Raw genomic sequence first — 13039 nt, 5'->3', positions numbered from 1 at the left:
ACTCTCCCATTCACCATTGCAACAAAAATAATAAAATACCTACGAATCAACCTGCCTAAAGAGGCAAAAGATCTGTATGCAGAAAACTTTAAGACATCAATGAAAGAAATCAAAGATGACACAAACAGATGGAGGGACATACCATGTTCCTGGATTGGAAGAATCAACATAGTGAAAATGACTGTACTACCCAAAAGCAATTTACAGATTTAATGCAATCCTGATCAAATTACCAATGGCATTCTTCACAGAACTAGAGCAAGACATCTTATGATTTGTATGGAAAACCAAAAGACCCCGAATAGCCAAAGAAATCCTGAGAAGGAAAAATGGAGTTGGTGGAATCAGGCTTCCTGACTTCAAACAATACTACAAGGCCATAGTGATCAAGACAGTATGGTGCTGGCACAAAAATAGAAAGGAAGATCAATGGAATAGAATAGAGAACTCACAGGTAAGCCCACACACATATGGGCACCTTATCTTTGGCAAAGGAGGCAAGAATATACAATGGAAAAAAGACAGCCTCTTCAATAAGTGGTGCTGGGAAAATTGGACAGCTACAGGTAAAAGAATGAAATTAGAACACTTCCTAACACCATACACAAAAATAAACTCCAAATGGATTAAAGACCTACATGTAAGGTCAGAAACTATAGAACTAGAGGAAAACATAGGCAGAACACTCTATGACATACATCAAAGTGAGATCCTTTTTGACCCACCTCTTAGAATCATGGAAATAAAATCAAGAAGAAACAAATGGGACCTAATGAAACTTAAAAGCTTTCACACAGCAAAAGAAAGCATAAACAAGACTAGGAGGCAACCCTCAGAACAGGAAAAAATAGTGGCCAGCCAAACGATGGGCATAGGATTAACTTCCAAAATATACAAGCAGCTCATGCAGCTTAATACCAAAAAGGCAAATAACCCCATCCACAAACGGGCAGAAGACCTAAATAGACATTTCTCCAAAGAAGACATACAGATGGCCAACAAACACAGGAAAAGATGCTCAACATCACTAATCATCAGAGAAATGCAAGTCAAAGCCACCATGAGGTATCACCTCACACCGATCAGAATTGCCATCATCACAAAATCTGGAAACAACAAATGTTGGAGAGGGTGTGGAGAAAAGGGAACTCTCCTGCACTGTTGGTGGGAATGTAAGTTGATACAGCCACTATGGAAAACAGTTTGGAGGTTCCTTAAAAAACTACAAATAGAACTCCCATATGATCCAGTAATCCCACTACTGGGCATATACCCAGAGAAAACCATAATCCAAAAAGAAACATGTACCATAATGTTTATTGCAGCACTATTTACAATAGCCAGGACATGGAAGCAACCTAAATGCCCATCAACAAATGAATGGATAAAGAAGATGTGGTATATATATACAATGGAATATTACTCAGCTATAAAAAGGGATGAGATGGAGCTATATGTCATGAGGTGGTTAGACCTAGAGTCTGTCATACAGAGTGAAGTAAGTCAGAAAGAGAAAGAGAAATATTGTATGCTAACTCACATATACGGAATCTAAAAATGGTACTGATGAACTCAGTGACAGGACAAGAACAAGGATGCAGATGCAGAGAATGAACTGGAGAACTCGACTTTGGGGGGGGTGGGGGAGGAAGGGGAAGCTGAGACGAAGTGAGAGAGTAGCCTAGACATATATATACTACCAACTGTAAATTAGATAGCCATTTGGAAGTTGCTGTATAACAAAGGGAGTTCAACTTGAGGATGGATGATGCCTTAGAGGACTGGAAATGGGAAGGTGGGGGGGGAGTCGAGGGAGGGAGGGAATATGGGGATATGTGTATAAATACAGATGTTTGAAAGTGGTGTATCTCAAAAAATAATTAAATGAATAAATAAGTAAATAAATAAATAAATAAATAAATACTTGTGTGCATCAATTTTGTATCCTGCTACTTTACTAAATTCATGGATTAGTGTTAGCAGTTTTGTGGTAGAATCCTTAGGGTTTTCTGTGTATAATATCATGTCATCTGCAAAGAGTGACAATTTTACTTCTTCTCTTCCAATTTGGATTCTTTTTACTTCATTTTCTTCTCTGATTGCTGTGGCTAAATTTTCCTAAACTATGTTGAATAATAATGGTGACAGTGGGTACCCTTGTCTTGTTCCTTTCCTTAGAGGCAATGCTTTCAGTTTTTAACCATTGAGAATGATGTCAGCTGTTGGTTTCTCATATATGGCTTTTATTATGTAGTGGTAATTTCCTTCTATGCCATTTTCTGCAGAGTTTTTTTTTTTTTTTTATCATCAATTCATGTTGAATTTTGTCAAAATTTTCTGCACCTATTGAGTTTATCATATGGTTTTTATCCTTCAATTTTTTAATGTGCTGTATCAGATTGTTTGATTTGCGTATATTGAAGAATCCTTGCATTCCAGGGTTAATCCCCACTTGATGATTCTGTGTGATTTTTTTAATGTGCTGTTAGATTCTGTTAGTTAGTGTTTTGTTGAGAATTTTTGCATTATATTCATCAGTGATATTGGCCTATAATTTTCTTTTTTTGTGACATCTTTGCCTGGTTTTGGTGTCAGGGTGCGGGTGGTCTCATAGAATGAGTGTGAGAGTAATTCTCCTTCTGCTCTAATTTGGAAGAGTTTGAGAAGGATAGGTGTTAGTGCTTCTCTAAATGTTTGATGGAATTTGCCTGTGAAGCCCTGTCACCCTGAGCTTTTGTATGTTGGGTGATTTTTAATCACAGTCTCAACTTCAGTGCTTGTGATTGTTCTGTTCATACTTTCTATTTCTTCCTGGTTCAGTCTTGAAAGATTGAACTTTTCTAAGAATTTATCCGTTTCTTCCAGTTTATCGAATTTATTGGCATATAGTATCTTGAAGTCGTCTCTCATGATCTTTTGTATTTCTGTGGTGTCAGTTGTTACTTCTCCCTTTTCATTTCTAGTTCTGTTGATGTACATCTTCTCCTTTTCTTTCCTGATGAGTCTGTATAATAATTTATCAATTTTGTTGAACTTCTCTTTGAACCAGCTTTTAGTTTTTCATCTTTGCAATTGTTTCCTTCATTTCTTTTTTATTTCTGATCTAATATTTTTGAATTCTTTCCTTCTGCTCACTTTGTTTTTTGTTTGTTTGTTTGTTTTGTTTTGTTTTGTTTTGTTTTTCTTTCTCTAATTGTTTTAGGTGTAAGGTTAGGTTTTATATATATATATTTTTTTTTCTTGTTTCTTGAGGTAGGAATGTATTGCTATAACCTTCACTCTTAGAACTGCTTTTGCTGTATCTCCTAGGTTTATATTCATTGTGTTTTCATTGTCCTTTATTTCTAGATATGTTTTTACTTCCTCTTTGTTTTATGCAGTGACTTCTTAGTTGTTTAACAGTGTATTTTTTAGCCTCCTTGTGTTGTTATTTTTTACATTTTTTTCCTGTAATTGATATCTAATCTCAAGGTGTTGTGGTCTGAGAAGATGCTTCATACAATTTCAATATTCTTGAATTTACCAAGGCTAGGTCTGTGACCCAAAATGTGATCTATACTGGACAATGTTCTATGTGCACTTAAGAAGAAAGTGTATTATGTAGGTTTTGGATGGAATGGCCTATAAATATCAGTGAAGTCGGGATGTTCTAAATTGTAATTTAAAACTTGTTTTTCCTTATTTTTTTTTTCTATTTGGATGATATGTCCATTGGTGTAAGTGCGGTGTGTAAGTCTCCTACTATTATTGTGTTATTGTTGATTTCCACTTTTATGGCTGTTAGCATTTGCCTTATGTATTGAGGTGCTCCTATATTGGGTGCATAGATATTTACAATTGTTGTATCTTCTTCTTGGATTGATCCCTTGATCACTATGTATTGTGCTTCCTTTTCTCTTGTAATAGTCTTTATTTTAAGACTAATGTGTCTGAGTATTGCTACTCTAGCTTTCTTTTGATTTCCATTTGCATGGAATATCTTTTTCCATCCCCTTACTTTCAGTCTGTATGTGTCCTTAGCTCTGAAGTGGGTTTCCTTGTAGACAGCATATATAAGGATCTTGCTTTTGTATCCATTCAGCCAGTCTGTGTCTTTTGGTTGGAGTATTTAATCCATTTATATTTAAGGTAATTATTGACATGTATGTTCCTAGTACCATTTTCTTAATTGTTTTCAGTTTGTTTTTGTAAGTCTTTTCCTTCTCTTGTGGTTGCTGCCCAGAAGAGTTCCTTTAGCAGTTGTTGTAAGGCTGGTTTGGTGGTGCTGAATTCTCTTAACTTTTGCTTGTCTGTGAGGCTTTGATTTCTCCATCAAATCTGAATGAGATCCTTGTTGGATAGAGTATTCTTGGCTGTAAGTTTTACTCTTTCAAAACGTGGTGTATATCTTGCTATTCCCTTCTGGCCTGCAGGGTTTCTGCAGAAAGTTCAGCTGTTATCTTTATTGGTTTTCCCTTATATGTTATATGTTGCTTTCCTCCTGCTGCTTTTAATATTTTTATTTGTGTTTAATTTTTGTTAATTTGATTAATATGTGTCTCGGTGTATTTCTTCTTGGGTTTATTCTGTATAGGACTCTCTTTGCTTCTTGGACTTGATTAAGTATTTCCTTTCCCATGTTGGTGATGTTTTCCACTCTAACCTCTTCAAATATTTTTTCAGACCCTTTCTTTTTTTCCTCTTCTTCTGGGACACCTATGATTAGAATATTGGTGCCCTTAATTTTGTTAGCAAGATCTCTGAGACTGTCTTCTATTCCTTTTATTCTTTTTTTCTTCTTTTTCCTGCTCTGTGGCCATTATTTCCACCATTTTATCCTCCAAATCACTTACTTACTCTTTGCCTCAGGTATTCTGCTGTTTATACCATCCAGAGTATTTTTAATTTCAGTTATTGTGTTGTTCATTACTGTGTGTTTGCTATTTAGTTATTCTCATTCCTAATTAAATGTTTCTTGTGTTTTCTCTATTTTGTTTTTGAGATTTTCGATCATCTTTACTCTCATTATTCTGAATTCTTTTTCAGGCAATTTTCCTATTTCCTCTTCATTTATTTTTCTTGTGGGTTTTTATCTTGCTCCTTTGCCTGCAAGGTGTTTCTTTTTATTCTCATTTTGTCTAATTTATAGTACTTGTCTCCTTTCCTTATTCTTTCTAGTAGGAATTCCTCTTGTTTCTGCTCACTGCCCCCTGTGTTGTAGTTGATCTATTGTCTTGAGTAGGCTTCCTGGTGAGAGGGTCTGGTGCATGCTTTCTGATGTGTGGATCTGAGTCTTTTCACTCTGATGAACAGAACCATTTGAGGTGGTGTGTTTTAGGGCATCTATGTGCTTAGTATTGCTTTAGGTAGTCTGTGTGCTGATGGGTGGTTTTGCATTCCTGTCTTGTTTGTAGTTTGGTGTGAGATATCTATCTCAGGCAGTTGCAGACAGTCTAACAAAGCCAGGTGTTAGACTCTGATAGAGGGCTCTATGAGAATTCTCTGCAGTTAATCTTCCCCATGGCTGAGGACTCTCTAGTGGTCTAGCTTACTGGATGCTGTGCTCCCTCTCCAGAGTCTCCAACTTGACTTCTGGTCGAGTAATCCAGACTTCTGTTTGCTTGTCCCAGCCAGTTATGTTGGGATCTTTACAGTCCTTTCTGGTGTCCAAGGTTTTCTGCTAATGTTCAGCTGATTTTCTGGAACAGATGTGTCCCTCAGGCCCCTTAGAATAAACCAACTCTGCTGAACCTTGATCTTGGACTCCTCACTTCCATAACAATTGCTGTGGTGTAATTGGTCTGCTGCTGCACCCCAAATGTACAAAATCTGGTGGTGAATCTCCTGTTATGATTCAGTTTCTGGAGTAATTTCCTGAAGAACAGAAGAGCCAACTCAAAGAGGGCACCATTTTCTCCTTATTTGTCAGGCCCAAAGTGGAGGCCTTCTTCTTCTTCATAGACTTTTCTCAAGCCATCCTCTCAGCCCTCTGCTGGGTCCCTTCCTCTGTGGGATTTTTGATAGATGATTTTTTTGAAGTTGAGAAGGCTTCCCTTTACAATTAGTTTGCTTGAAGTTTTTATCATGGGTGGAATCAAGTTGGTGATGTGGGAGGATGTGGAGTTTGTTTCTCCCCACAACTAAGTCAGTTGTGGGTCACAGGTGGGGAAACTTGAGGCCCAAGAAGATCAGAGTAACCCCTGAAGCACCAAGTAGGATATGGCAGAAGTCAAGGGGGTGCCAAAGCAGAGACCAGACAGGCCTAGCACCCCTGAGGGATGGTTGGGGAAGGGGGGAGTTTCCCTCCTAGAGGGACCCTCAGGGTTTAGGAGGATCAGGTGGGAGCACATCTCAGTTCCCCCTGCCCAATTGGCCAGGAGGCCTGCTGGGCTTCCTGGCCAGGTCCTCTACTCCCTGAGGCCCCTTTCAGGCTGCCTGTGTCCTAAGGGTGTAGGAGGGAGGGAAGAGGGGGGAAGTGGTGGAGAGGCCAATGGGTTGGGGGACCTTTCAAGATCAGAGGGCCAGGGGAGGCAGGAGGGTGTTTCCCCTTCCCACTCAGCCCAGGAAGCTGGCTTGGCTCCTGGGCCTTGTCCTTCACTCTCTGGGGCCTCCTGCAGCTGTGTGGTTCCTAGGGATGTGGGAGAGAAGGAGGAGGGTGGAAGAGGAAAAGGAAAACAATGGGGGTGGGTGGGGACCCCTCAAGATTGGAGGAGCGGGGAGGCCCCTGTGGGTATTCCTCCACCTACTTGGCCCTGGGAAGCCTGTCAAGCCCTGAGTGCCTCCTCCACCTTCCAAGGGCCCCTCCAGGCTGTTGGTCCTAGGGGTGTAGGAGGGAAGCAGTGAAGGGATAAGAAGAGAGGAGGAGGGGGGAGGGGCCCTGTGGGATCAGCAGATATGGGGAGGCTCCAAAGGCATTTCCTCTGCCCACTCAGCCTGTGAAGACTGTTGGGCTCCCAGGCCTGATCTCCAACCCTCCCAGGGCTCCCTCTCAGTCCCATTGGTCCTGGCAGCATAGAAGGGAAGTAGGATAAGAGGGGGAGAGGTAGATGGGTGGTGGTACCTTCTGGGACTGGAGGACCAGGGGAGGTACAGAGGGACTTTCCCCTGCCCACTCAGATCTGGGTGGCCTTCTAAGCTCTCAAGCCTGTTCCCTCATTCTCTGGGGACCTCTCCACTTGCCTGGGTCCTATGGGTGTGGTAGAGAGAGAGGAGATGGGAAGAGGAAGAGAGGCAGACAGTGATGGGGGTTACCCTACAGGACTGGAGGATCAGGAGAGATGCTGCAGGCAATCTCACTATGCACTTGGTACTGGGAAGCTTGTTGGGATCCAAGGCCTGGTCTTCAGACCTCCAAGGGCGCCTCCAGGACATGTTGGTCCTAGGGGCATAGGAGGGAAGCAGGGGAGAAGAGGGGAGGTAGATGGGGGGAGGGGCCCTCTGGGATTGGAGGATGAAGGGAGGCAGGGAAGGCATTTCCCCTTCCCACTGAGTCTGGGAAGCCTGCTGGGCTCACAGACCTGGTCCTTCACACTCCATGGCCCCCTCCAGCAGCTTGGGACCTCTGTGAGTGAGAGGCAGGGAGGAGGGGCTAAGAGGAAGAGAGGTAGCCCAAGGGCTCTCCAGGACTGGGAGATATGGGGATGGGTCAATGGGGTTTCCCTCACCAAGTTAACTCGGGAAGACTGTTGGGCTTTAGGGTCTGGTCTCTTGCCTTCCAGTGCCCCCTCCAGGCACTAGGGTTCTAGGGGTTTAGGAGGGAGGGAGTTGGGAAGAAGAGAGGACAAGGAGGAGGGATCCTCTGAGATAAGAAGACTGGGGAAAGTGCCTAGCATTTCCCCCACCAACTCGGGCCTAGGGAGCCTGCTGGGGTCCTGGATCTGGTCATTTGACCCCAAGGCCAGAGGCACTCCTGGGCTCATCTGCCTCATTGAGCCTAGGCCCCAACCTCCCCTGGGCCTTTTCTGGCCCTGTGGGACCTAAGCATAAGCCCTGCCCACTGCCTAAACCCTGCCACTACCTAAGCCCCACCCACACAGCAAAGGCCTTTTCTGGGTTTTTTATTTCTCTTTTTTCTTTTTTTCTTTTGTTTTTCTTTTCTCTCTCTCCTCATTTATGCTATTGCAGTGCTGTTTTACCTTCCAGTTGTTGCTTCATCTATTTTTTAAATTTTTTTTCTAACACATCTGTTAGCTTCTTAATCTTATTGTTGTTTTTGTTGTTATTTTGCTTTTGCTCTGCTCATTTATTTTCCTTTTCCTGCTCCACATGGCTTGTGGGATCTTGGTTCACAAGCCCAGAGTCATGCCTGAACTCCTGTGGTGGGAGCTCTGAGTCCAAAACTTTGGACTAACAGGGAGCCCCAGACCCCAGGGAATATTCAGCAGAGTGAGGTCTCCCAAAGATTCTCACTTCAGCATGAAGATCCAGCTCTAATCAACAGCCTACAAACTCCAGTGCTTGAAGCCTTAGGTGAAACAGTCAGGGAGACAAGAACACAATCCTGCCCCCCCCCCAAAAAAAAATCAGATGACAAAAAAAAAAATATGTGACAGACAATGGAACAAGGTAAAAACATACAAGACCAAATAAATGAAGAGGAAACAGGGTACCTAGCTCAAAAGGAATTCACAGTAATAATAGTAAAGATGATCCAGAATCTCAGAAATAGAATTGAGAAAATACAAGAAATGTTTAACAAAATCTAGAAGAACTAAAGAACAAACAGAAATGAACAACACAATAACTGAAATAAAAAAAAAAAACACTGGAAAGTATCAATAACAGAATAACTAAGGCAGAAGAACAAATAAGTGAGATGGAGGATAGAATGGTGAAAATAAATGTCAAGGAAGACAATAAAGAAAAAAGAATGAAAAGAATTGAGAACTGTCTGAGAGACCACTGGGACAACATTAAATGCACCAATATTCACAATATAGGGGTCCTAGAGGAAGAAGAGAAAAAGAAACGGTCTGAGAAAATTTTAAAAGATATTATACCAGGAAACTTCCCTAAGATGGGAAAAGAAATAGTCTCCCAAGTCCAGGAAGCACAGAGAGTCCCATACAGGATTAATCCTAGGAGAAATACACCAAGACACATATTAATCAAATTAACAAAATAAATACAAAGAAAAAATATTAAAAGCAGCAAGGGAAAAGCAAAAACAACATACAAAGGAAATCCTATAAGGTTATCAGCTGATTTCTCTACACAAACTCCACAGGCCAGAAGGGAGTGGCAAGATATATTTAAAGTGATGAAAGATAAAAACCTACAACAAAGATTAATCTATGCAGCAAGGATGTCATTCAGATTTGACAGAGAAATCAAAAGCTTTACAGAGAAGCAAAAGCTAGGAGAATTCAGGACCACAAAACCAGCTTTACAACAAATGCTAAAACAACTTTTCCAGGAGGGAAACACATGAGAAGATAAAGACTCACAAAAACAAATCCAAAACATTTAAGAAAATGTTAATAGGAACATACATATTGATAATAATTTTGAATGTAAAAGGATTAAATGCTCCAAACAAAAGACACAGACTAGCTGAATGGATACAAAAATAAGACCAAAATATATGTTGTCTACAAGAGACCCACTTCAGATCTAGTGACACATACAGACTGAAAGTGAAAGGATGGAAAAAGATATTACATGCAAGTGGAAATCAAAAGAAAGCTGGAGTGGCAGTACTCATATCAGATAAAATAGACTTTAAAATAAAGACTGTTAAAAGAGATAAGGAAGGACACTACATAATAATCAAAGGATCAATCCAAGAAGAAGATACAACAATTATAAATATTTATGCACCCAACATAGGAGCATCTCAATATATAAGGCAAATGTTAACAGCCATAAAAGCAGAAATCAACAGCAACCCAATAATAGTAGGGGATTTTAACACCCCACTCGCACCAATGGACAGATCATCCAAAAAGAAAACAAAGAAAGAAACATGATCTTTAAATGACACAACAGATCAGACAGATGTAATTGATATTTATAGGACATTCCACCCAGAAAGTGGCAGAATATACTTTTTCTGAGGTGCACATGAAACGTACTCCAGGATAGATCACATCTTGGGTCATAAATCAAGCATTGGAAAATTTAAAAAAATTGAAATCATATCAAGTACCTTCTCTGACAACAATGCTATGAGATTAAAAATTAATTACAGGGCAAAAAAAATACTGTCAAAAACACAAATACATGGGGGATGAACAATGCACTACTAAATAACCAAGTGAGATTTGAAGAAACCAAAGAAGAAATTAAAAAATACATAGAAATAAATGACAATCCAAACACAACAACCCAATACCATGGGATGTAGATAAAGCAGTTCTAAGAGGCAAGTTTATAGTAATTCTATCTCAAGTCAATAAACAAGAAAAATCACAAATAAACCATATATCCATACACCTAAAACAATTAGAGAAAGAAGAACAAAGAAAACCCAAAGTCAGTAGAAGATAAGAAATCATAAAAATCAGAGCAGAAATAAATGAAATAGAAACAAAGACAATAGCAACAATCAATAAAACTAAAAGTTGGTACTTTGGGAAGATAAACAAAATTGATAAACCTTTAGCCAGACTCATCAAGAAAAGAGGGAGAGGACTAAAGTTATAAATAAAAAAGGAGAAATCACAAATGACATGACAGAAACACAAAGGATTATAAGAGACTACTATATATAACTATATACCAATAAAATGGACAACCTTGAAGAAATGCACAAATTCTTGGAAAAATACAATTTTCCAAGACTGAATCAGGAAGGAAAAATTAGAAAATATAAACAGACTTACCACATGTAATGAAATAGAAACTGTGATTAAAAATCTTCCAACAAACAAAAGTCCAGGACCAGATGCCATCACAGTTGAATTCTATCAAACATATAGAGAAGAGCTAAAACCTATTATTCTGAAACTCTTCCAAAAAAATTGCAGAGGGAAGAACACTCCCAAATTCATTCTGCAAGGCCACCATCACCCTAATACCAAAACCAGACAAAGATATCACAAAAAATGAAAATTACAGACCAGTATCACTGATGAACGTAGATGCAAAAATCCTCAGCAAAATACTAGCAAACAGAATCCAACAACTCATTAAAAGTATTACACCCCATGATCAAGTGGGGTTTATCCCAGGAATGTAAGGATTCTTCAATATATGCAAATCAATCAATGTGATAAACCACATTAACAAATTAAGGAGTAAAAACCATAGGATCCTCTCAACAGATGCAGAGAAAGCTTTTGGCAAAATTCAACACCCATTTATGATAAAAGCTCTCCAGAAAATGGGCATAGAGGGAACCTACCTCAACATAATAAAGGCCATATGTGACAAAGCCATAGCAAACATTATTCTCAATGGTGAAAAAATTAAAGCATTTCCACTAAGGTCAGGAACAAGACAAGGATGTCCACTCTCTCCACTCATATACAGCATAGTTTTGGAAGTCCTAGCCATGACAATCAGAGAAGAAAAAAAATAAAAGGAACACAAATTGGAAAAAAAGAAATAGAATGGTCACTATTTGCAAATGATATGATATTACACATAGAAAATCCTAAAGATGCCACCAGAAAACTACTAGAGCTCATCCATGAATTTGGAAAAGTTGCAGGATACAAAATATATGCACAGAAATCTCTTGCATTCCTATACACTAATAATGAAACATCAAAAAGAGAAATTAAGGAAACAATCCCATTTACCATTGCAACAAAAAGAATAAAATACCTACTCATAAACCTACCTAAGGATATAATAAAATTTTATACAGAAAACTATAAAACACTGATGAAAGAAATCAAAGAAGACATAAACAGATGGAGAAATATACCATGTTCTTGGATTGGAAGAATCAATATTGTGAAAATGACTATACTACCCAAAGTAATCTACACATTCAAGGTAATCTGTATCAAATTACCAATGGCATTGTTAACAGAATTAGAACAAAATTTTTACAATTTGTATAGAAACACAAAAGACCCTGAATAGCCAAAGCAATCTTGAGAAAGAAATACGGATCTGGAGGAATCAGGCTTCCCGATTTCAGACTATACTACAAAGCTACAGTAATCAAGACAGTATGGTACTGGCACAAAAACAGAAATATAGGTCAATGGAACAGGATAGAAAGCCCAGAGATAAACCCACACACATATGGTCACCTAATTCATGACAATGGAGGCAAGAACATACAATGGAGAAAAGACAACCTCTTCAATAAGTGGTGCTGGGAAAACTGGATAGCTCCCTGTAAAAGAATGAAACTAGAACACTATCTAACACCATACACTAAAATTAACTCCAAATGGATTAAAGACCTAAATGTAAGACCAGACACTATAAAACTCTTAGAGGAAAACATAGGCAGAACACTCTATGACATAAACCATAGCAAGATCCCTTTTGACCCACTTCCCAGAATAATGGAAAGAAAAAGAAAAAGAAACAAATGGGATCTAATGAAACAAAAGCTTTTGCACAGCAAAGGAAACCATAAACAAGATGAAAAGACAACACTCACAATGGGAAAAAATATTTGTAAATGAATCAACTGACAAAGGACTAATCTCCAAAATACAAAAATGGCTCATGCAGCTCAATATCAGAAAACAAAACAAAACAAAACAAAAAAAGCACAATCCAAAAATGGGAGGAAGACCTAAATAGACATTTCTTTAAGGAAGATATGCAGATGGCCAACAAAAAACGTGAAAAGGTGTTCAACATCACTAATTATCAGAGAAATGCAAGTCAAAGCCACAATGAGGTGTCACCTCACACCAGTCAGAATGGCCATCATCAAAAAATCTAGAAACAATAAATACTGGAGAGCATGTGGAGAACAGGGAACTCTCCTGCACTGTTGGTAGGAATGTAAGTTGGTACAGCCACTATGGAAAACAGTATGGAGGTTCCTTAAAAAACTAAAAACAGAACTACCATATGACCCAGCAATCCCACTACTGGGCATGTACCCAGAAAAAAACATAATTCAAAAAGTTACATGTAGCACAAT

The sequence above is a fragment of the Hippopotamus amphibius genome, chromosome X, assembly GCF_030028045.1.
Source record: "Hippopotamus amphibius kiboko isolate mHipAmp2 chromosome X, mHipAmp2.hap2, whole genome shotgun sequence".
Classification (NCBI taxonomy): domain Eukaryota; kingdom Metazoa; phylum Chordata; class Mammalia; order Artiodactyla; family Hippopotamidae; genus Hippopotamus; species Hippopotamus amphibius.
This window is presented reverse-complemented; position numbering follows the sequence as displayed.